The sequence below is a fragment of the Aythya ferina genome (genome assembly GCF_964211825.1).
Source record: "Aythya ferina genome assembly, chromosome: 2".
NCBI classification, from domain to species: domain Eukaryota; kingdom Metazoa; phylum Chordata; class Aves; order Anseriformes; family Anatidae; genus Aythya; species Aythya ferina.
The window spans coordinates 46,120,689-46,142,637 of NC_140297.1; the positions used below are offsets into that span (position 1 = coordinate 46,120,689).

A 21,949-nucleotide genomic window follows, 5' to 3' on the forward strand; every position below is an offset into this window, starting at 1 on the left:
GGGTTGTGTTTTGTTTTGTTTTGTGTTTTGTTTTTCTTACAAGCTTTATCTTTCAGGCTTACAAGTTCTTTCGACTTTTATTTTGCGGTCACTGTTCAATTACACCATCTAAGAAATGAGATAAAGTATATCTAATCTTACCCAAAATTATCAGTGAGGATCCCCCAAATAAAAACTTAACAATGTAAAACTGAAAAGCAGGAAGAAGGAAGTCAGCAAAATTCTTAAGAGCAAAGCCCTTACACTTGTTAGATGTAAACTTTTGAGGAAAATGGGGACAAACATTATGTACCAAATTCTGCCTTGGACTTCTGCCATGGAGATTAGTAAACAGAAAAAAAAAAAAAAAAAAAAAAAAACAACCTTTTACCCATTTCACAAATTAGAGGAAGCTGGATTAAAAAACAAAACAAAACAAAACAAAACAACAAAAAAAACACTCTAAGAGACACAAGCATTTTTAATCTGGATTAACACTGCTTCTTCACAATGTTGTTTATTGGCAGTGAAATCAAGGTAGGTTGTTTTTTTGTTTGTTTGTTTGTTTGTTTGTTTTCCTAATATTAATCTGTTTTCTATTTGTTTCTCTATTATAAATTTTGAAATTATTAATTGCAGCACATACTAATTTCATTGCTATGGTATTATTTTTGTTTGGGCTTTCCCTGAGTTGCTATTGCTGATCTAGCTATGCTTCCTGATATAGCAAGGAGGAAGAGAGCATTGCTTCCTTCTACTGTTTTTATCCAGACTTCTGATGTGTTCCGCCCTAGTTTACATTAAAAATAAATAAATAAATAGATAAAATTAAGAAGTAGTGCAGTAGATTTTACTTTTTGGTCCTAGCTATACATCCCAAAAAAATTCCAGCAGAGAACCCCATTTTTTACATAGGCTTTTAATTCTCACATTTTGCTGTTTCCAGTTGCATTTACAGTATATACATTCTCTGTCTAGAGGTGCTGTTTGTGGCTAGCTAAGCTGTGAGCCAGGAGTACTCCCCGTTACGCATGTATATCCTGGACCTTTGGTCAGCCAGGCTGGGAAAATCACACACTAAATTTCTTCTCAGTGAAAACCAGGTCACAGAAAGAATGGAGAGAATTGATACAATGACAAGGTATACACCAGGAATCAGAAAACACTTCAGAATGCCAAAGATTAGTGTATAATTATATATGGTCTATAATTATATACAGTCTATAATCATGCATACCTCATGGTAGTGTCCCAGGAAGTAACATCCAGGTGCCTTCTTCACTCCCATCCACCTGGTTTCTACTCCCTTCAAAAAATCTGGTATCAGGATAGGTTGTGCTGCTATTGTTGTATGCTGATTGTCCTGCTGGCACAACCTTGTAGACAGTTCTGCAAACCTGACTGCCACTGGAAGGTTGGTGCAGTTTTGCATATCAGCCTGTGTATCTGCTAATGCCACCCTCCTCCATTTCAGTGGTGGGCCCCACCTTCCACGATCAGTCATTGCAGACTTAAAACACTCAAACTGAGATTGCTCTCACTGTCATGGTAATTAAAAAACTGCTCAGCTATTATACAAACTTCTCCCAACCATGGCATTTTCAGAATGAAATACAGCTCCTAGTAGGCAAGTGTCACCAGAATGTGGGTACAAAGCAATGCCTTTGACTCTTATTTCTAGACAAGCATCCTTGTTTTGGTCTAGCTGATTGCTATTTGTATTCCAAATGCACCAGAATTTACTGGTTTGTTTTTATTTCCCCTGCTGCCTTAATTTTATTTTTTTTTCTATAGTGTACAAAGATGCAGTCCTTCTCAGGCCACAGTAACCACAGTAGCCACTGGAAGTTCAGTAGGTACCAGTAGTTGAAAACAGCTGTAAAACTAAACTTCAAAATGCAGCAGTATCAGTCTGCTGTGCTGTTTAACCTGATCAGCATCATGTCATTCGCTTGTCACTTAATTTCCTTGGTTTTTTGTTAACTTGAATAAGATACAGTATGAATTTATCGTTATGTTCTTTGCATTTAGCCCTCTTACAATTTTTACTGGAAGGAGTGATATTTTGGAGCTTCTTAACTAAAAGTCTCTGCTATGTGCTTAAATCTTTTAACGTCCTGAATATGTTGAAGCGTTTGTACTCTGATCTTCCTATTACTCTGGCTATTACTTTCTTAGCCTCCGTTAAGACTAATAAAGTCATCCTCACAAATTTTGCCACTACTTTTCCATATTTGTCCATTTTCATCTACTTCTCTTCCTTTACACTCCATTTACCTTTATTTCATGTAAGATACATACACGTAAGGTCACAGTTGGGTTAGCAAATAAGAAAGTCATAAAACAGGAACACCCCCATGCACTGGTTACCAGAAATTTCACTGCTTCTCTTTGCCACAGACCAACCAATGCCAGTGATAATAAATCCGGTGGTTGGTTCTGAGTATTGCTTAGCGCTCACTGATACCATATATGCACTTTTTCTACATTTCCTTTTGCCCTTTAGGAAGTCTGCCAGTGGCCTGACAGTCAGCACAACCTTTTGCTGCGTGGGGAATTCCTCCCCCCATGCTTCTGAATGTGTGGCAGCAGCATCTTCCAGCAGAAAAGTTGGGATCTGTCCTGTCCTGTACCTAAACTAATCTGTTTGATTGGGTCTATTTGTCAAAGACACGCAGAGTTTCCTTTGATAAGCATGCCGTGTGGAATATAATGCCTGAGACATGCTTTCTCGTAAGTAGTTCAGTGCCAAACGTTTTGAACTTCTAACAGTTTCCATATAGCAGTTCTAGATTTGTTTAAAATCAACATTTTACTTGTAGCATTCACAGGGTCTTGAATCTTTGGTTTTCTGGTGCTACTTGCACATTCTCTCAAATGCTTGCTTTTGTTTCCTCAATATCTCCCCAGAGAGGGTCAGATGCCTCCCAAGCACTGCAGTGGTTCTTCCTTGCATTAGTTTCTTCTCTGTTGTAATTACAGTTCTGGGGTGTCCTGCCTTTTTCTTAACTTAATTCTAGTTCATCACACAGTTTGTGAATCTCTGCCTGCTTCTCTAGCTCTTACACACATATATATTGCATCATCATCTCAATCCTTTCCCTGCAGATCTTATTATGGAACATTTGTGTCAAAATGTCTATGTATTTTGTACACAAAAATTCTCCCCACCTCTCTGCCAAGGCAATTTGCCCTTTTTCACAGGGCCTGGGATCTTGCTAAACCCTCCCTGGGTAGCTCTGTCCTGCTATGGCCAGACTGCTTGAAGTCTTGCTACCCTATGTCGGAGCTACCTGGCCTGCAGCTACACCACACTGCAGCCCCATCTGACTTGTCAAGATTCACAGCCTGCAACAAAGCTACCTAGAGCATATTAATGCCTTGCTTGTCTCATTGCAAAGCTGCAATGAAGCTGAATGATTTCTGCAATGAATGTGCAATGAATTCTGACTGATCTGGATTCATCCTGCCAGGGCTGGATGAATAACATAACGTAACAATAAGCTGATCCTGTTGGGTTGGGTTTGGTTTGTTTTCCTGTCAAGACAAAAGTGCCATCTTCTAGTTCCCTCCTGTATTCCTCCCCTTTTCCTATTTATAACTGACACAGCCCTCTTTCTCCTACCTGACGGATGTCGCCTATTTAAAATATGTGCCCCCAAGCTTTTCCCAAAGCCCATTGGAATCTGCTCTTCTCAAACTTCCTGGTGGATAAAAGCCATGCCAGCACAGTAGCTTCTGGACTGTGCAGACCATTCCCTGCTTGGTTGTGTGGTTTGCTTCATGTCAAAGTGTAGTATTGTGAGGGTTAAAGTCCATCATTGCAACTTTTTTCTACCTCCATTCTGAGAGCAGAGCTGATGCCCTTTTACTTGCAAGGAGAACATGGGCTACAAGGTATACCTCACTTTTCAGACAGATTTTATTAGTTTCACTTCATTAACACAAAAATAGGAAGGAACGTAATTCCAACAAGACAAGCATTCAAAGTTCTATGATTCTATGAAAATAAAGCACAGCATTAGAAATACCATGGCTACAGCAGGCTTTGTATCACACTGATCTAATTTATACTTTAACATTAAAAAGGTGCTTTCACTTTTGTGCAGTAAAATGTACAAAAGAAAGGAAAAATAATATTTCCAATTAAGAAAGTTTACTGTGAGCATAGTTTTGGTCTTTCCTTTGTATATCTGTGGCTATTAACCTCACGGGGGAGCAGTCAGACAGGTCATCTCCCCCAGATGCCATTTAAATCATGTCTGCTTCTGACAAAAGTGTCTCTTTTCCCCTCCTGTCCATCGAAGGATCTTGAAGAGATTTGCTGTCAATGTAGGCATCTGTCACATGCCTAATGTTAAGTGGTGTGGAGTCCCTTCTTCCATCCTCATGTTGCCTGGAAGTTAGTCGAACCTGTCCTTGCAGATTTCTGTGAGCAAGGCCTTGCTTGCATGCATGAATGGTGTCCCTCAAAGCAAACTGTTCACTCACATAAGGACTGTTCACCTGCACTTCCTTACAGTTTAAAGCAACACCTTAAAGTTAGTATCATGTCCTAGAATACCATTTTCTTTTACAGGAAAGTTCCCAGTAATGGCATAAATTTATGGCCGTAGGACACCAGTGAGTAATGGTCTCAAGTCTTCAGTAAGGGTGCAGTCCTGATTGCGGCACCAGAGGCAATGAGTGCTCTTCTCCTGGGAAGGCAAGGAGTTGTATCTCCCCTACAGTTGGTTGCTTTTGTAGTTCCAAGGTTTCTGTCTTCCTAGAAGTGTTGCCCAGCTAACAGACTTGCTGTGCATGTCCAGGACATGTTTGTATCATGCAGGAAACTACCCTGACATGCTTTCTGCATCTGCCACGCAAAATCTGCCTCTCCACATGTGATTTATATATCCAGAACTAGGGAGGCCTCCCCTCAGTACTCAGCTCATGGTCTCCAAAATCCTCCAGAGGGTCCTGATATTTTCATACAGAATCCTGCACAGCAAATACCAAAGTAATTTTAATTCTGTCCTTGCAGATCTTTGCTGATGTACCTCTATTGGACAAGTGCTGATTTTCTTGGAGGAATATGATATGTTTTTGCGGGGTGCACAACATTGACTTCTTTGCAGTCAGTAAAATCAGTGTGTGCAGTTACGTGTAAAACTGCACCCACAAAAATCACAATGTTACCCATTAAACCCACTTTGGAAAATGTTGTCAACTGAACACTGATATGGTTGGCATAAAATTAAAGACCTAAAATAAAAACACTAAACCTTAGTCTATAGTAGAAAGGATTGCTTTTAAAAACAACTACACTATTAACTAACAGATAAATCCGTGGGTTAAATGGCTGCAGCAACATAAAGGTCAGTCAACTCTCCCATCAGAGGAGAGATGTTTTCTTGTTATATTTCATATTCATCCTTTTCGTGGAAACATCTCTTATTCATGTAGGGAACATAAGGGAATGAAGAGTAAAATGAAGAAGACTGAAAGCTTCCCACTACCAGATGGCTGGCTATGTGGCAGAAATACTGTCACTTCCAAAAGCAATCAGGATTTTAGGTGTTTGCTTAATGGTATATACTGAACAGGCACATCAATCCTCAAAGCTTCCTCCTGATCTTGTGTTGTTCACATAGCTGCAAATGCTTCTTGCAAGATGATTTATTACTCTTTAGTCTCTTCAACATTATATTTCCCCCCCGGTAAACCTCATGAGCATTTGTTCATCGGACAGAACTTGGTCCAACCACCAGAATAAAACTATTCTGGGCCCTATTCAAATCTTGATGTGATCCAGCTATGGCATTAACAATTTTTGGAAAAATGATAGATTCTGTTAGTTTAAGAATATAAAAAAATATGTAATCCACGGGATTAACCACAAGAATTGAGGGTCATGCAGTTTTTAGTAGTGCTTGACATAAAGTTCTTCAATAATGTCATGCAGCCCTTAATGCAAATATTTACTAGCTAGTCTTTTGATGTATTTTTACAGTCCAGTAGAGATGTCATGTTCTGCAGTGGATGGTGTGAATGTGGAATTAACTCTTTCTAACTTTTCACGATAAAGAGATGGACATTTTTTGCAGAGGTGAGCTGCAACATACTTTTGGAAAAAGTTATAAAGATATTTCCTAAATTTTTCTCCAACAAACGCATAGATCACAGGATTGATACAGCAGTGGATCATTGAAATTGTTTCTGTCACTTGGATTGCTTTCTCCAGTTTACTTTGGGTTTCACAATCTGGGTCAAAAAATGAACTTTGAAACGTATGCAAAAAAGAAGCAATATGGAATGGTGTCCAGAAGATGAAGTAAAAAATCATGATCACAAAAATAAGTCTGACAGCCTTCTGTTTTTTCTCATTCCTACATCCCAATAATGTTTTTAGAATTTGAGAGTAACTGAAAATCATAATGAACATTGGAATGACAAGTCCCAGGATGTTCATCTTTAAAATGTAGGAGTACTTCCAATTTATTGAGCTATCACTTGGAAAATGAGCACTGCATGTATACCGTGAATTTTCCTTCTGAGTTTTGTGAAATACTATCCCAGGAACAGAGGCAAGCATAGCAACAGCCCAAGTGACAATGCTGGCAAGGATGCCGTAGGTAACTGTCCTCGCTTTCAAAGCAAACACTGCGTGCACTATGGCCAGATACCTGTCTATGGTCAACAGGATTATGAAAAAGATGCCGCTGTAGAAACCGAGGAGGTAGACACCTGAGAGAATTCTGCACAACGCTTCCCCAAAAATCCAGTCATGGACAGCATAGTAGGCCCAAAAGGGAAGAGAAAATATAAACAGCAAATCAGAAATTGCCAGATTGAGCAGGTAGATGTCAGTCATACTCTTCAATCTCTTGTATTTTATCAGGATAACGACAACGAGCACGTTGCCTATGAGGCCAAATATTACCACCAAAGAATAAAGCGGTGGCAGAAGATTAGCTGCAAAGTGCTTTTCCTCCGTCCCCATGCATGGTGCTGAATCGCCATAGTCAAATTCTGTTGTTGTAGCCATGTCAAGGAAGCCTATAGTATCGTTTTCCATGGTGTGTTGGTCTGGAAAGGAAGAGAAGGGTGGTTAACTGCAGGAAACTGCAAGCTTGGCAGTCAGGGTAATGAAACACAGTGACAGGGCCTGGCCACCTCATCATTGTGCCAGCCCCTTCCGCAGCCTCACCCAAGGAAGAGGAGGCAGCAGGGAGGTGTAGGTATACGCCCACAAGGGCGCTCTGACGCTGATAAACCCTCAGTGATCACTGCTTGTTGAGGTTACTCATGGCTTTGAGCCTTGAGGCCTCTGGGAGTGGGGTCAGTGGAGGTGTAGAAATGCCCCTTGGCAAGGGGAGCTAAACGTACCCAGCTGGGGAAGCAGCAATTCGACGGTGTTGGTCTGCAGGGTGTTGGTCAGGCCAAGGTCATGAAACTGGTCTGGTCCTCAGTAACTCTGGAATAAAAATGTTGTGGAGCCCTGTGTTGTGCAGGTTATGCTGAGCACACTCAGTTGATGACCTGCCGGGAAAATCACAACAGAAAGAACTGGTAGGCAACACCTTCTCGAATGGCATAAATGGTTTCAGTTGCTGTCAGCATGGCATATAGACCAACTGCCAAAAGAAAGTAAAAAATTACAGTGCTGTGAATTTTTAGTTCTCTCAGGATTTGATTTAAACCTCTGTTCAGGCTTTTACTGAACTAATACCCCTGCTCAAATGATTTCCTGATTCCGTATTTTATTTTATTGAAGTCACAGTTCTGACGATCAATATGTGGTGTGGCAACTTCACAGCAGTTGCAGCACAGTAACTGAGGAAGTGCAAGGGCTGCCCAAAATCTCTGTCCCCCCGATTTTGGCTGGGGGGCTGTGAGAGGGAGGGAGCTCCCCTGAGACGGAGGAGTCCCAGTCTAGGAGGTAAGTGGTGCAACAGAGCTGTGGAAGTCCTTGGCCACTTCTGTTACAGTGCAAGCAGGTAAAGGGATGAGACTTGGATGCCACCAAACCCTTCCTCTCCTGCCACCACACCTGCCCCTCTTCCCAAATCCCTGGCAGGACTGGGAGCCAGATGCTGAAGTGTAGGTTTGTGTAATTTGGCCTCTGAAAGGCTGAGGAGATATGTCTTCTCACGGGCTCCTGGAGAAAATAAAAGAATTTCTACATGTCCTGTGAGGAGCTGGGAATAGGATTTTGTGGAGACAGGTGTAAGAGGGACCTAAGGTGCTTCCCAGTCACTAAGTGGGGAAATTGATGCATTTCATAGCCACTCAAATAGAGTTACTTGCCATTTGGGCAAGTACCTACACTTTTTTTTTTTTTTTTTGAGGCCTGAAGGGGGTATCATGATGACTGCTTTCATCAGGCAGTGAATTTTCATGGCAGAATGATGCCTGTTCTCTTGACAAGGCAGCAGACTGCTTCTGAAACAGAAATCTTCAGGTCCTGCGCCTGTCCCTACTTGCTGTGTCATCTCTGACCCCTCACAAAACGCAGCAATGATTGCTCCTTTCCTGTTTGCAGCCCTGCTCTGCACTTTTTTAACAGTGGAGAGGTCTGCCCTGTGAGTCTGCAGATGTCTTTTGCAGAGACCACATGGTAAAAACCATCACTTCAGTCTCTGCACTCGAGTTCTGCAAGACTAAATGGAGCTGAAGAGCTCAGCCCGTGGTTGGAGTGGTGCTGAGGCAGGCTGCTGGTCTGCTTTTTGGTTGAAGCTCAATTTAATTACCATTTTAAGCTGTGGCTTTTGTTATCTAGTTTGGAACTTAGTTTGAGATGTAAAAACATCAGAATATAATTGTGGGAGTAACAGAACTGAAGGTAATTGGTTCTCTTGTGATCTGTCTTCTTTGTTGTCTAAGTCTTACCTTCTCTGATGGGTTGACCCTGGCCAACAAGCAGCTAAACTCCAATCCAGTCACTCACTTACACCCCCCACAGTGGGATGGGGGAGAGAATCAGAAGGCCAAAAGTGAGAAAAACTTGTGAATTAGGATAAAGACTGATTGATAGGTGAAGGAAACAAAATGAAAAAAGAAGTGATGCATTTGCCACCTCACACTAAACAAACTGATTCCCTACAAGCCTTCCAGCAATACCTGCTTTGATAAAACTCCAACACAGTTTTATTGCTGAGCACAACATTATATGACAAGGAATATCTTTTGGTCAGTATGGGTCACCCGTCCCAGCTGTAGTCATAAATGTGAAACACAGCGCTGTGTGAGCCAGGCCCAGTACAGCTACCCTCTGCCAAAATGCAGCTCTTTCCCTGTACAATGTATATTCATGCTGCCCAGAAATACAGCATGTGCTGTGGTTATTTTGGTTTCTGTCTATGACCTGATGGGAAATCTCCGAGCTTTTGCATGGGAGAGAAGTCAGATCCACCTCTTCTCAACAAGCACAAAACATGAAAATGTTTTCTGAAATGCTTTCTAAAACACTCCTTATCCTTTGCACACAAGCAAAGTTAATCACCAAGAGCTCTTGAAAACTGATCTTGCTAAGAAATTATATTGGAACAAGCTGTTTGCATTTCATTTCTGATTCATTTATCTTTAACCATTTTTCCAGTTTTCATTCTCATGCAGAAAGGAATGTCTTTTCTGGAAGCTGTAGCCCTTGGCAGTAAGTCTGGCTTTGGCTATGAAAGGGTTTGGTCACGAGCCTTCAGAAATGGGTGTGTTAGCAAAGGGATCTCAAGTTTTATCTCTGTTCTTGTGCTGTGAGTATAAACAGTCTTTTTCTGATTCTGATTTGCGGGCTTGTGATTGTTTGTCTTATTTCTTCTGAAATTACAAATATTCAGGAAGTCTTAAGGATAAGGATTTTCATTTGCAGGGCATTCTTACTGGCTCGATGGACTGCATGAGGCCATCACTAACCCACCGTCCTGCTAACACCACAGAGGACTGACTCACAGTTTCAGAGTAGTTTTGTTTGTTAACAGAAATTCTAGACGTTTTCTGCCAAAGCGGGCAAACAAGTCAAATATAAGCTTGAAATCTAAGAGAAGGGGTATTTTCTTTTCAGTTCCCTCTAAAGCATCTAAATACGAGTAGTTCAATAAGAGGCCACTCTTGCTTCCCCTCAGAGGACTGGTTATATTCTGAGTCTCCAAGAAGTTTGATACTCTGAAGTGTGACCAAGCCTTGTTCCAAATACCTGCTCCCTGGGAAAGAAATGTAAGTGAGGCAGCCACAACAATTTGCTCCAGGTCTGCCAGACAGCCTGTGGCTATAACAGCACATTTCTGGGGCCTTATTTTATTAGGCCCACTCTCCCACTGGCTGTATACCCAATAGTATACCCTTGTGATGGCAATCTCAATACCTACTGCCAGTCTTCATAGCTCTTGTCAGAGATTCTTGCAATGAGAATGTATCTTTAAATCACATCTTTCAGATTGTTGTATTTGGGTATTTGGGCTGCTTCAAGAGAAGCCTTGCTAGCTTTTGAGTATTAGCTGTTATCTTTACACTATCACCTTCTCCTACAGGAGTGTCTAGGTGCTGGTATGATTATCAGGCATTTCCATTCAAGCTCAGAAAGCCCCTGCCCTGCCACACTGATTCATTTGGAGATGGCAGTCATCACAGCTCGCTGAGCCTGCTGTGCCCTGAGTGGGATTTGGACAGGGTTTCCTCACCAAAGTCATAACTAATAGAGGAACACAAGCACATGAATGGAGCTGCTCATCTCAAAGCGGAATGGCCCTCAAATTCCCTTTCCCTTTCTAGGGCCCAAGACAAGGTTTTTCTTCTCAAAATGCTACTCCTTGCTCCCCTCCTTTTCACGAATGGCAGTTTGTCACACAGAAAAAGAAATAACTTAATGACTGGTGGTCAGCTTAAAGGTATGTCAGCAGTATTGAGGGCACTTTGTGAAGAGAGAGAATTGTGTCGTAGCACTGATTAAAAACGGAACCTAAATGAAGAAAAATAATACCCTACAAAAAGCAGAGCAGGCATTGTAAGAGAGGTGACCATTGTTTCCTGCTAGCAGCTCTATCCCTTCAGCATTGCCTTGGTCTTTCCAGAAGGAGTCTCTGGACAAGCAAAATTGCAGAGTAGTCCATGTGTGGACTAGAGATACCTCGGGAAGCAAGCATTTGTTCACACTTTTCTTGAGGTACCAAGAAAGCTGAAGGAAAATGTAGAAGTACAAACTAAATGCTATTTGTAAGACTCTGAGCTGATACTTTCCCTCAAACACATTGTGGCATGTGATAGAAACCACAGGATTTCTTTCCAGGATATCACTGGGGAAAGACAGTCCTGTCCAAAATCAAACCTCACTTTGGAAACCTCTTCCTCTAGCAGCTGAGCATTAGACACTTCTTCCCTTTGGAGCTGCTTGCCTGACACCTGATTATTTTTTCCCTTCCTGTAGAACTTTCAAGCTAAAAATATGTTTTGGGCTGGAAAAACAGACTCAATTCTCTATGAATGCTCAGGATCCAATTGTTTCCATTCCCCATAAAAACAGAAAGGCAGCCTTCTGAAAATTCTGAGCTCTTCTGCAGTTAGTTCTGCGGTTGCAAGACAAAAGAAGTAGGTGTTTTTATCTAAATAAATGTACAGTGAGGGAGTAGCATCAGCACTCAAAATAAGCAATCTGAGAAAGAGAAACCAAGACAGGTATTACATGCTTTCCAAGCAATTGTTGCTACAGCTGTATATTTAATATACCAAATGAAATATATATGTATATATATAATATTTGTTCTTACACTATTGTAGCTTTTTTGCTGATGCCCAAGTAGCAAGTCTCGTTTATCAAAGCAGAGGTGTGAGTGGTAAAATTTCAGCAAAGTACTGATGAATTTTACCAATGTAAAACTTCATTGAAAGGCAACTGCAAGCTACTGGCTGGCCATAACACTGGTACCTGTAGTTGAGAGATAGAGTACAGACTTTCTGCTTGCTCAGAGATATCACCTTAAAAGAGGAAACAATCCCAAAGAACCCTTCATAAAGTCATAATGATAAAACACCTTCAGCATGTTAAATTCTCAGATAATACAAAGAAACTGTGAATACTGTGATAGGATAGCAATGAAGGACATCTGTCGTCTGCACCTGATAGAACAAGATGTGGCTTAGATTTCAAAAGACTAGAATAAATGTGAAGGATTTGATGTCTGATCAGTTTATATCCCTAGAGGAATACATTTTCAAGCTACTGACCTCCCAGAACAGTTTCAAAAGCAAGACCCCAGACATTTCTAGAAACTAATATTCTCCACCATTTGTCCAGTTCAATTCTCTTACACTTCAAAACTCTTACACTTAGCCTTATCCTGAGCTGGAAGCTGGTTACAAGACCCAATTGCCACTAAAGACAGTACCTCTAGCAGTTCTGCTCCCACTGTCATTAGACACATAGGCGTCCCCCACACAACAAATTTGAATCTGTATTTACACATTCACATATAAGAGAAAAAAAAAGAGCTACTCACTGATTTATCAAGCTTGTTTTATCAGACCGTGTCGCCTTCGTCTTTGTGAACAAACATATAGTTAAACCCTATATCTGAAAATAGGAAACGGCACTTCCTGTGTGATCTGTTGCAAAACACTACAAGAATCAAGGGCACAGTTCTTCTTTCTGAAAATTATCAGTTTCCAACCCAAGTTCTGAACAGAGGGATGAAGTGGGTGTGTACTTTTTCTGCCTCTGCTGAAATTCAGTGCCTAAACTATTTTTTTTCTCTACAGTGTTAAGGCTAGGTGGTTAAATTCAATCATGTTCTCAGGACAGCAAGTATTTGCAGCTGCTCTAGATGATTCTGTAGCTCAGCAGAGAGTGGTACGAAATATCTGGCATACAGAATGTGTGATTTTTAAATTATATTCAGGTCTCCAAAATGACTGTTGAAACAATCCCACCAAGTTAGACTTCATTCATGTGGTCTCTTACTGACTTCTACGTAATTTCTACATGGTTCCCAGTTCTCCCTTTTGTCGTCTCTGGTGAGAAAGAACCTGTAAGCAAAAAGATACATCTAAAAAATACATCTATACCATACATTCCATGTTAGACAGCATCACGCTTGCCTCTTGTGAGTCTTATGAAGGGAAACAGGTCAGGGCCTTGTGCTAGCACACACTTCCTCGGGCTATGTAGGTCAGGCAGAGCACGGTGGTGCTGGAGCTACCTTCCCTCCAGCTGTGAGACCAGCTCATACAGTCCGCACCACACTGTCCTGTGGGATGCATACCCGTCCTCGAACACGCGTTGTGAGGTTTGGAAAGTCATTTGTAATGACTTGTGGTTCTCAGAGGCTGTTGTGTGAGAAGGGCTGGGACCTGCAGCTCGTTCCGTTTTTGATGTGGTGGCATTGCAGCAATTGAGAAGCAATAGGAAGATTGAAAGCAATAGGGAGAAAGATATAAGAATTGGTAATGCTTCAAAGGCAGGACAGGAAGTATAGCTGAGTGCACAGGCTGTCATCATGGACTTTCTTTTGAAACATTTGTTTTATCAATTCCATTGGCACCCCTACATCAACAATCCCCAGCTGCTGGAGTGACGGATGATGCCTGTGTAGGTGACCATTGTAAACCAGGACTGATGAATATTATGTCCACTCATTTGCCCCCTGAGGGGCCCTGTTAAGCTGTCATTGCAAGTTATAGCAAAACTACATTTTTGCATTTTGCAGCTATTTAGCAGCAGCTGTTGACCATTCTCCCTGCTGGGTGGCTTCCTGCAGTATTACTCAGAGAGCGTAAGGCTGGATTTTGCCAAAATTGTAGCCAGATTTTGTCATTTCCTAGAAAATCTATGTGGAGTTTCAATAGAAACAGCGATACATAACCTGACCACTAACACTGCAGGGAGTATAAAAGAGGTTAACAGAGCTGTGAGCTGTCGCAGAAGGTGTGCCTAAGCGAGACGTTAGGAAGAGGGGTCTCTGTGGTGGCTGAAAGAGCATCAACTTTTCCTGTTGATCTGGAGGGCAGTGTGCAGATTTTACTGTAAATGCAGACTGCAAAGCACTGAAAAACTTAAAGCCTGGGCAGAAGGGGCCTTCCCTACAGGAACACAGTGTGTAATAGTGAGACTCAACCCACATTTTCTCTCCATCCCACCTCCCTCTGAGCTGCAGTCTGAATTTGAAATCATGTTTTCTTTTACCATTTCCTACTCAAGATATAGGCTGATAGCTCAGCAGTTTTGTTTGTAAATTTAAACTTTTGTGGGCTACTGTCTTGGGTAAAGAAATGCTTAGCTTGCAGTTTCAAAAATCTTTGTCTAAGACACTTCACTTTTACTGCCCTATGAGAAAGAGGGGTGGTCACCAAGAGAAAGGGTTTGTCTCAGCTTCTGAGTGAAGGAGGGAGCTGAGGGGTGGGTATAACTGTCTAGGGGTACCAGAGGGAATGCTTGCTTTCTCATGCCCTCTTGTCTTGTGACACTGACACTTCCCTTTGTGTTTTTCAGAGGCTTTCTGGAGTCTGCTTTTTGTTTGCTCTATCAGTTTGCCCAAACAAAAAAACAGCTATTGCTGAAAATAGCAGAACCAACATGTAAGTGATGGCAGAAGTTTGGGAAACTTAGCAAATGCAGCACTGGAATTAAATACCTCCCATGCACGAGAAGAAAAAAGACCTAGTTGTGTGGACAGCACCCTATGCAGACAGTGCTTTCTAAACGTGTGTGGACGAAGGAATTGTATACAAACCTGCAAGAATTCATATATTGACAGAACTGCTAAAATCTGAAGTCTCTCAGGAATGGATAAATTCCTGTTTCCATTTTCTCTCTTGCTGAGACCAGTCTAGGAAAAATCCCAGAAGTCATTGTTGGAGTTAGATGCTAGCTTCACAGTCTGTGAGGTAAGCAGGGGTCTTGAACGTGGCATAGTGGGTTCAATGGATTCTTGGGATGGAGAATGGTGAACTCATGACTTAGCATTTGAGAAAGAAAGCACAGTTTTGTACACGTTGCTTTGAAAGAGTTCTAATTCTTCATCCCTCCAGTCTTGAGTGCTCGGGTAGAAAACAAGTAGACAGTGTTTTCAAGCTGCCTGAGCTCCCATTGCTCTGACCTTTGAAAATCAGGCACAGTTTGTTTCCAAAACACTTGTGAAAATAATTTGAAATGCTTCAGAAAGATTGATGGAGATGAAAATAAAGGAAAGAAGAAAGATTCAAAAGAGGAGACGCATGTCATATTGAACACTTAATTTTAAGCACCTGGAACCACTTTTTAAATTGTATTTAGCTAAATTATTATTATTTTTTATTGTAGAAGATAGGGCTTGTTAGAAAGGATAGGACAACCTGAAAATCCCTTTTCCAGGGATTCTGAAGAGATCCAGGAAAAAGAGTGAAATATTCATTGGTCTAGAAAGCATGCCCTGTGAGAAATCATTGGGAAAGGACTAGATAACCTTTGGAGAGCTCTCAGACTTCTTTTCTACAATTTTATTCTTAGCATGTTTCCTGTAAGGGACTAGTGAACGTTGTGAACCTTAACCAATTCAAAGAACTTCCTAGGAAGTGGAAGCAAAGAAAGCAGTTAGATAAAAACCTCCCAAACTGGGAGACATTGCTAGCTGCAGAGTGCTTGCCCTGTAAAAGTAGAGAGATGCTTGGGTTCTCCATCTGTTAAATTAGGCAGGTTAAGAAGGGAAGAAAAGAGTACATGAACTTCATTATGCTGATCAATTGAAATTCTATAAAAAGGGAAGCACTGCTGAAGGGAAGAATCAAAAAAAGAAAAAAGAAAAAATGCTGCAGCAAAACTGTCTGCGTCTTACTCAGCTGGGACTTTCTGGAAGCTGCCATAACACCACTACTGGCAAACCTGAAACAAGTGAAGTAGATGTTTTGTTTTGTAGAAAAATTTTGCTGACTCTCCTCATGCTTTCAGGGACGGGCATGTGGCAGCTTTGGTTGAGCATGAGGAGGGGCACACAGGAAGAATTTGCAAGGTCTATTATAGGTAATTGTTTCAGCGTTTCTGTGTAGTATTTGTTAGCATTAAGTAGATAATGAAAACCCTACACTGCTCTTGCTGTGTACAGTGCTGCTCTCTAAACATTTGCTGCATTATAAACATTTGCAGATGCCCATGTACAATTATACTATGACATTTTCTCTTGAGATGTCCAACAGGTAAAAACATTAAAGCATCCACAGCTTATAACCGTACTTGGAGAGTCCTAATGTTGGTCCTTGCCTTGATTCAACTGAAAAGCTTCCATTTTATGTAACTCTTTTCTGCTTTCAGGTAAGTGCTATAAACAGTGAGCTACTTCCTGGAAGGGAAAACAGAGATAGCCAGCTCCCCTGGTTCTCTGCCTGGTTCTGCTTTCATTTCTTTCATTCCAGAGTCCTTCAAGCTACGTGTTGCAGGCTGTAGGAGTTGGCTTTCGCACCCATAGCTGGTAGCCAGCTGGCCAGTCTATGTGCTCCCTCTATAGTCAATAGATAGAGGTACGTATTTGCAGAGGGTAACTGCCTCTGTCCTAAGCTATGCCACCTTAGGAGGTTAGAATGGATCACCATATGGAGGGATCTCTCTTTAGCGACAGAAAGAGCCTAGGCAATGAGTTCAGACTAGACAGCCAGCTTTTACATTGATAAAACTGGATTAGACAGTCCAAACAAACGTTTCGGATACCTTGAATGAAATCTCTGGGACTTTTGTTGACAATAAATTACTTTTTATTTTGGAAAAAAATATCAAAGCAAACATTTTAGATTTTTGTTCTTTGGGGCTGAGCTTGTTTTTTTATCAGGTAAGCCCGATGATGCTGTCTACATCCTCTGCTGAAGAAGAAGAGACCTGTGCTACGGAGGTAAAGATCAGTTCTGCTGATGAACCACAACAGATACAGGAACAGATTTACTGAGTCACTACGAAAACTACACCCTGCTTACGCCTCTTAACATGGTATATGTTCCACATCATGTTACAGAAGTGATGCTGCAAAGGCCATCCTCCTCTTCCACTATGTCCTCATAGCCATGCACACGTTCTGAAGAGACATCATGCTTTAGAAGAGGTGTGAAGATGCATAAAAGCAAAACACGGTTGCTATTGATGGCATGTGCAAGTTGCATTGTCAGCCACTCAGGAGTCTCAGTACTGCCACACAGCTTTGGGGCGTTTCATAAAGCCCAGAGGAAGACTTGACAACTGAGATATAAGTTAACCGTGAGATCAACATATTTTTAAGATATTCTGAGTTGTAGCGAACAGGAAGAACTTTACTAGGAAATATCTACACGATTTGCCCTTCAAGTGAACCTTTTGGGTACACACATCAAAAAACCTTGGTCAGTCTGCAGGAGCCATCATCCCAGAAGAGGGACTCTTACTTCACAGGTGTGCAGGACCAGGATTTATTTAATGTATGCCATCCAGATACTTTTCAGATTGCAATTTCTTCTTTTTTTTTTTTTCCCTCTCATAATCATGTCTCTAGTTTGATTAGTGTAATACGTGATTTCTTCACAGATACTACGGTGTTGTTCTCACTGCATTTATGAGATGAATCTATATAGTTATAACCACTATGCAACAAGGAAGCTGAAGTGCCAAGATTATGAATAACATCATCAAGCATACGTTTGTTCTAGGAACCTGGTTTATGAACTGTTTTCCTCCAAAGCAATGCATTATGGTGGGGAACAATTCCCATGTGTTGTAGCTGCACCCTTGTACTTCTGGCTCTTGGTCTTCACCTTGGGCCCTGGAACATGACGAACAAAACCTCGGAGGCCACCTATGAAAAGCTAAGTTTACATGTAAAGGAAAGGTGCTTATTTTACTTGGTAGCAGTAGACATTAAGGGTAGGTTGGATAAATTCAGGTCTGTGTACCTAAATCCCTTGGTGGATTTTGTGCCAGCTTTATGACATGCTTGCAGATTCCAGTAGTATTTCTAGCACTAGACTAGGCATTTCTGAAATGTGAGTCTTCCAGGATTTTCTTTCATGGCTATCTGCAGGGCTCCTCAATGAAACTGATTCCTAAAGACACAACCAGCCCCAAATACTTTTCAGTCTGCTCAGAGACTGGCCCTACACTCCTGTGCAGCTATCCGGTAGAGTCTCCTTACCTTCTATGAATACCACCCATGGAGAGGGAGTTCAACAGTCTGAAGCCAACTGCTAGCCATGTTACAGCAATTTATGGACATACTGAATCTGTCCCTAATCAGCTCCCAAGAGCTTTTACTCACAGGACAGAGATACCATTTCCTTAGTAGCTTCTGTAGATAAAATATCAGAAAAACACTGGACTTAGGTAAGTCAGCAAAATGTCCTTTACACAGTCCATGGCAAACTAACCACACCACAGACTCTGTGATACCGCAGACTGTGCGGTTCTCTATCCCCACCAACTGGGGATCACTGTGGTGTCTTCGGTACTACAGTGTGGTAAATTTTATTGTATTCTCTGTCTCTCTTTTTGTAATGTAGTACTAATTGCTGTCTCATAACAGGAAAGGAATAGCTAGTTTACATCTTGGTCCGCAAATGAGAAATCTTACACCTGCACTGTTAGCTGCAGACAAGCTCTCTGTGCCACTGTGCAAAACAATATCATTGTTAGCAAGTATGATGTGAAGCCAGGTCCCTCTCTATTTGTCATGCTCTCAGATCACATTGCAGTAATTGTTTTATGCAGGTATATTTAGTGCCTGCAAACCAGTTTGCTGTCCTTCTTGGAAGAGATTAAATGTTAAGATGAAAGCAAGCCACAAAGAAGTGATAAAAATAACCTCAACTGAAAAGCCAGCTCATCAAGAGAATTCAATGGAAAGGTGTTTTTTATGCCTAGACTGTACTAAAATACATGTATGTCAGGAGAAAGTCTTAAGTAAAGCTTTAAGTGGATCTCAGCTAAAAAGTTTCTTTGCATTGCCTGATGTGCAGTTGGATTCACCTGGAATCTCAAAATCAAACAATCCCCAAAATGTTTCTTTGGGGAATTAACATCTTACAGGGATGCTCCATTTTATAAGACTTAAAGTCTCAATGCATTTTCAATCCTACTAGCACTTGTCCTCAAATAGTGGTGAAGTTTACTGTCTGCTACAGTTTTTCACACTGATGAGGGACCATTTCTTATCTCCTTGTTCCTGTGTTAAATGCATTAAATATTCAATACCCACAGAGTGCTCACCACTGACACTTCCAGCTACCATCCAGTGCTCTCCCCTCACTCAGTTCACTGAAGAGACTGTTGGGTAGGTCTGGGCCCCGCAAACCTCTGTTTATTCACTGAAACAGGGAAGTCAGTCCTGAAATGTGTCTTAACATTGTCTGAGAAAAAAGCCTAGAAAAATCAGTGCCTGAGGCACTGGACATCGGCTGCAACCAGGAAAAGCTGTTGTATGAGTGCTGTCACAAGTGAAAGCACAGTTTATCACCTAGCTTGAGAAACAGTGTGAAGGAGGAGAAGAGGATGCCTTACAAGAAGGGAAGACATACTGACAAGCATTGGAGCCCCACTGTGTGGGTGAGAGAGGACACCTGACTGTCTCCTCCAGCTCGAAAGAAGGAAAGGACCTAGTGGCAGAGAGAGAGAGAAGCCAAGAAGCTGGGCCTGAAAGTTATTTAAGAGTCACCAGAGTTTGAGAAGGCCTCTGAGATTTTCATGTTCCCAACTGAAAGTTGAAGGCAGGCAAGCTTAAGAATTTGGTGGTGTTATGAGTTCATTTCAGCAGAAAATTGTAAACCACAGAAAGTTTTGTATCTCATCTCTGGGTTAATTTATTAATGCATTTGGGGTTTACATTGATATAATAACCACAGAACGTATTTGGGTTATAATGTGTTTCTAATTAAAAGAGCAACACCCCTACCAGAAAGAAGACTCAGGTGTCAGGTAGCCAAAATTCTCGTCTAAGAACAAGAGGTTACACTGTATGGCCGCAAATACACAATTTCATTGATTTAGGCGGTCCATCTCTTCTTTTTTATATGTTTATCATAAATTAGAGGAGAAAGACATAAGTACGGTTAATCTGGATATTTCTAAAACTGACAACCGACCCTGAAAAATCTTATACAAATCCTCAAAAGTATCAAGTCCATCACTAAATTCAGTGGTGGATCTCAAAGTTGTGACAGAACCTGGCTTTAAACCAATTATCATATACAGACCTGTGAAATCCCAGGCCTTCAGGGGGAGGTGCACTCACTCAGACTTGTTTTGGGTTTCCCCAGGGTGGTGCCATATCTCTTAAATTTGCAATGCTGCAACCAAGTCTGTCTACTGAGATGACAGATGCTGATAGTTGGGCTGGTCTTTGGGGCAAGTGTAATGTTCATCCTTTTGTTAAGGGGGAAAAGGAAACACCTGATACATAAATCCAAGAATTTAATGCTAGTGTAACTGAACTCTTAGTGCTCTAATCCAAACATCTTTATTAGCCCAGATCTGATTATTACAGAAATGGAAAGAAAAGAGAAACAAGCCATCAGACAAACAAACAAACAAGAATACTTCTGGACAGAAACATCTTAATGATGATAGTAATTATAATAGTAGTAGTAGCTGAAATTGTTATATACACACTTTGTAGTTTCTACCCCTTTCACAAGTGTAGTGCTTACTCTTCCACTGCTCTTCTGAACCCTAGGGTCAGTGGCTTCACCCTGTTGGTCCCTTGTAAAAGGATCCCTCTACACCTTGTGTCCCCACTTCTCAAGGCCTCTGCTGTCATACTAGGACTGTGTACAGCATCATGTTAGAGTCATAAATATCTCTTTCTACAAGAACGACTACTTGTTACTGCCATCTATATAAAAACTGTGTTTGTGCTCCACATTGGTAAGCAGAACTAAGACAAATTAAATATAGCCACCTGCTCAGAAGAAGAACTGCTGTTGCAGCTAAACCAAGCAAAAATAAAGTTTTGGGCAGATTAAGATGGGTTCAGGCAAAGAGAGCCTGGCCAGCATCAGTCCTGAGGCCTTGCACACTCAGCACACAGCCTGTGGCTGGTACTAGCAGCAGCAACATCATATCACTGGGTGGGCTCTGGGGCTACAGAAGATGCACAGAGAGCAGTGTCTCCATTTACAGGGTTACAGAAGTCTCTCCCTTGTCAGTGTAATGAGGCAAAACTTGGTGAATATTTCCTAAGGCAAAGATAGGAAGATATTTTAATATATTTCAATACATTGCTTATGTTTTTGAGCTGGAGACAGGCTAGAGGAACTCAGAAATGTCTCTGCTTCTTCCCCGTTCACTTGCCAGCCTTCTGTACGGGGCAGCTTTGCTCAGCTCCAGCTCTGGACAGCCAGCAGTGTGCAGGGAGACAAGGAGAAGCGGAGGGTCTGCTGTGGGGAAAGGTCTGGGGACAAAGGCACAGGTTTATCCTCTGGCCTGCTTAACAGCAGAAGAGAAATCAAGATGCTAGAGGCTTCTGAAAAGGAGGAAGCACTCCTTAGCAGAGGGAAGGCTGTGCTAAGGGAAGTGCCCCTGAGGAATGAAAAAGAGGGAAGGAAACTCAAGGCTGATGAGTATGTTATAGTACGCTGAAACCTGTGAGTAGGAGTGTTGCTAAAACAGCTCCTGGAATTAAGAGCAGCGCTAACTCATAACTTCATGTTTTCACCTCCTGTGGAGAGATGAGTGGGTTGGTCTTTCACCTCGCTGTGTTATCTCTTACCTTACAGATTATCTGCTGACACCAGGATTTTTTTAGCACTCTAAACAATGAGGGCAGAAACAGAGAATGTGGAACAAGTGAGTGGGATATTGAAGCTGGCTGACAGTGCAGCACTCAGACTGGTGGAGAAGCATGTCCAAAGAGGTGAGAGGGAAGTGGAGGCAGGAGCAACACATTGTTTGCAAGCCAAGGGGAGCCTGGAAATAACATAGCTCAGGAGGTACAAGGCCAGGCCTAGAAATGAGCGTGCAGGTGCTAGCTCGTATCCAAGTCATCATTTTACTCAACAGCAAGGAAGGCAATGAGCCCGAAGATTG

At 41.6% G+C, this 21,949-nt stretch overlaps 1 protein-coding gene, 1 long non-coding RNA gene and 1 pseudogene across 4 annotated transcripts in view; 1 reads left to right on the forward strand and 2 right to left on the reverse strand.

Annotated features, from left to right (window-relative positions):
* Positions 1-12,498, reverse strand: part of LOC311431735 (C-C chemokine receptor type 5-like) — a 26,182-nt gene extending 13,684 nt beyond the window's left edge. Inside the window, exon 1 of one of the 2 annotated variants that reach the window (XM_084509543.1) lies at positions 12,447-12,498. The gene's annotated coding sequence lies outside the window, so the exon portion shown is untranslated. Of the gene's footprint in view, positions 1-1,216; positions 1,363-12,446 lie in introns of those variants that run through there. The other variant, XM_084509542.1, reaches the window with a different exon arrangement.
* On the reverse strand, positions 3,884-12,584 carry LOC311431734 (C-C chemokine receptor type 5 pseudogene; annotated as a pseudogene). Its single transcript, XR_014698878.1, has 3 exons — positions 12,447-12,584; positions 7,348-7,500; positions 3,884-7,047 (listed from the first exon to the last, which is right to left on the reverse strand). The product of XR_014698878.1 is annotated as a C-C chemokine receptor type 5 pseudogene (transcript).
* Positions 7,511-19,828, forward strand: LOC311431736. The gene is made up of 5 exons (XR_014689620.1): positions 7,511-9,613; positions 14,435-14,829; positions 16,103-16,228; positions 16,330-16,434; positions 16,740-19,828. It is a non-coding gene; the product is annotated as an uncharacterized lncRNA (long non-coding RNA).
* Positions 19,829-21,949: the final 2,121 nt, after the last annotated feature.